This window comes from Parasteatoda tepidariorum, chromosome 3 (genome assembly GCF_043381705.1).
Source record: "Parasteatoda tepidariorum isolate YZ-2023 chromosome 3, CAS_Ptep_4.0, whole genome shotgun sequence".
NCBI lineage: Eukaryota > Metazoa > Arthropoda > Arachnida > Araneae > Theridiidae > Parasteatoda > Parasteatoda tepidariorum.
The window spans coordinates 67855460-67859025 of NC_092206.1; positions in this window are offsets into that span (position 1 = coordinate 67855460).

Here is a 3566-nt window from a genome sequence, read left to right on the forward strand (position 1 = left end):
ATATATATACAGCCACCATTATGCCAAATTCCTCTGCCGTGCCCTGACCTTCGGAAAATATCTGGCGCGTATGGATGTTTTTATTTTCTGTAATCTTCCGTTACAGGAAATATTTGAACACGTGTTGTTTCAGTAGCATACGGATAATCTGTATTTTATTTTATAACCGTTGTTGAACAGCCAGCCCAATTTTTTGGGTTTACAACTGCCAATGTTCAACTCCGTAGCCTTGTAATTTTGAACCTAATACAAAAGACAAGGGAACTCTTGTATCAAGTATTGGAAGAAATTTGCCTTAGTGGAGGGCTTTTTGATGAAACTTACCCGCATTTATGTTACCTGGAGAGGAAGTTCACGAAAACCTGCCATGGTTAGTCCGAAGGCCAGGGGGCTATAACCCGTGATCCATCTACCACTGAGGGTTTTTCACGTTCTATGGTCGGTGCAACCCGGATGCGGAATTCGTATCGCAGCCATCGTTGGGATTCGAACCCGGTTCACCTAATTTTGAGGCGAACGCTCTATCCCTGGAATAGCAACTTTACAGCCAGAAATGTTTCGTAATATAGCAGAATTTTTTTTTAAATTGTTAAAAAAAAAGATTTGAAAGTTATCAGTACTGACCACCCTTCTTCCGATTGTATGTACTAAACATTTTTAACGAATCAATATTTCAATATAATACGAATCAATGTAACGAATCAATCAATGATCAATATCTGAATTAAAAATATTATGGATGCAACCCACTATAACTATATCTACTTTATATTTTGTCTACAAAAATTGGGTGAACCAAAAAGGAAAAAAAAAGAAAAGGAACCAAAAAGGAAAAAGGATAAATTTTTATGATGAAATTAGAATTTTCTTTAAAAAAGAAATATGTTATTCAGTCTTTTATTTTCGGAAAAGTAATAGTACTATATTGATTGTAAATTCAATAATTACAGTAAGCAATTTTACTCGAAGTCTCTTCTGTGCTCTCATGCTTTAGAGAAGGATGATCTTATTTTTTTAAGCAAAAAATTTGTCAAAATTAGTTTACTATAATTGCTTTTTGCTCAAAGTTCCTATTATTTTTGGAAAAAGTGAACAATCAAGACAATTTACTTTTAAAGAAACACCTGAGATTGCTTGCAGTGAGTTTTCGTTGCTATTGGAGATAAATATCATAATTATTTATTGAAAATGAGAACTCTACTTAAAAACTAATTGTATCAATTACATTTTGAAAGAAGTAAATTATCTCTGAATGATTGATTAAGCAATTTTCTTGTTTAATGTAAAAGTATTACTCGTTTTTTAACTTGCAATGAATGTAGTTATTGGAAATGATTCTTGTAAAATTATCATTAACATATAATTTTATAATATGTCATAAAATGTGGTTAATGTGGCAAAATTTATCAATTTTAATCATAACATTGTAGAGCAAAGCATAAAAATCCTTTATTTGGTTAATTTTACTTTTCAATTTTGTATTTTTTTTTAAATATGAGTTAATAAGAGCTATAATTTGAAAACAAAAATTTCCGGTAAACTTTTACCATATGAGTGGGAAAATTATCAAATGAATGGTTTAAATAAGGTATTTTTTAGATTTATTAACCAGAATAATGGTTTTATTTTTTTACCAGAAATGTCTTTACCGTACAGTACGTTAATATTGATAGAAATATTTTCTTTTTATAGGTCTCGCAAATTAATATTTAACTTGTAGAAGAAACTAAAATTTTAAACAAATCTATGAAACTACTATTTTGCCTTAATGTTGCTAATTTTGGTAAAATTAAATAATTTTGAAACTTGCCTATGATGAATATAACATAATATCTAAAAGAAAAAGAATGATTATAATTGTGAAAATTCTATAAATAGCTCTATTGAATTATTTGAGCTCTTTGAATTATTTTAGCTCTATTGAATATAATAGTTATTAAAAAGGATTATGATTTTCATATATCGTGCATAATTTCCTTCTATACAAAGTATTTTCTTACAAAACTTATTCTTTGACGCATCGTTGCATACATTAGCTTCAATCGAACTGCCATGCCTAGCTGAGATGCCAATGTTTTAAATGCCAATGATTTTAATTTTCAAAAATAATTGCTGCCACTGGAATGTACAATCAATTCTGCTATTACTGAAAGTGAAACAAAAATTATTTTAATAGTTTTTTCATGGAATATTTTTTATTTTCCAATATAGTTTAAGAAGATAGCGATTTTTAAAAGTTAGTTAGAATCGAGAAACGACAATAAAATTGAATATGGATAAATTTACGAATAAAATAATATTAAGGAAGACTTGATTTGCTAAGACCCAACTTGGGTCTTATCAAATCAAGTGCTAATATGCTGATCGGCTATTAGCTTATAATAATCTTCTTGATTTCTGATCCTTGTTAATATATCTAAATCGATTCGAAAGAATTTGTTAGATTTTCAAGTAATACATTAAAATATTTCTTTAATTTTCTCTTAACCTAGAATTGGTTACAATGAGGAACAAATGATTTGTTGCATTAATTGAAAAACTTGATTTCGCCTAATTCAGGGGAGAAAACGGATTTTGCTCCTAATGCAACAGATTTTTAATGGCATTTTTTAGTCTATTGTTTGACGAAACGTTATACATAACACAAATACGAGTAAATGTTGCGACTAATTTCTAGGGGAGTTAAGGATTAAAATTGCATGAAAGCCCATGCCCGCAAATAGCTTCTTACTCGACTTTCCAATTTTTTCCTGTTCAGAGCCCCCCCCCCCAAAAAAAAAGAAAGAACCGATCACATTAGGAAAGCACTCCTAGCGGCGTATAACGACATTTACGTGAAGAAGCTTCAATGCTGTTTTTATCCTGCTGTTGAGCCATAATCTTTTTAGAAGCCACTTGAAACATTTATGCGAGTCCTTGTTAAACATAAAGTTTATAAATTTGTACATTTTTGATAAAAAATGGACTAAAAATAACGGTTTGTATAATAAATTTAAATTGGGCAAAGAAACTGATTGCAGATTTTAAATCTGCGATTCGAAACTATCGAAGAAAAAAAAATTGTTGAGAAAATCTCATGCAACAGAAAAAAAATGAAAATGAAATGTTCTACAGTGTTATCCATAATCTAGAAAAATAAGGAGGGTTGCCACAATCTGGGATATATTGTCCAGCCAGGAGAGTGGTAAAAAGTTTGGGCTCTTTAATATTAATTTCCCCTTTTCGCATATTTCACCGTAGCTCGGGATTTATATGAAAACAATCTAAAACTTTTGAATAAAATTACAAAACTTATTTAAAAAAAGGTGGTTTAATGAACAAAATAATTGTTATGCTTTATTTTTTTAGATAGTTTATTCTTAAGCCTTGGTGAATTATAGGAAACACAAATATTTACAGAATTTTAAGCTGAGTAATTCTGTCTTACGACATCTAATATTTTAAATGAATCATTTGAATATTTCTTTAGAAATGGAAATTTGAAAATACCATTTTTTGAAATATTATGCTAATTTATTTACATACTATTCAGCTAATTTCACTTAAGTTTCGCATTCTATCATTAA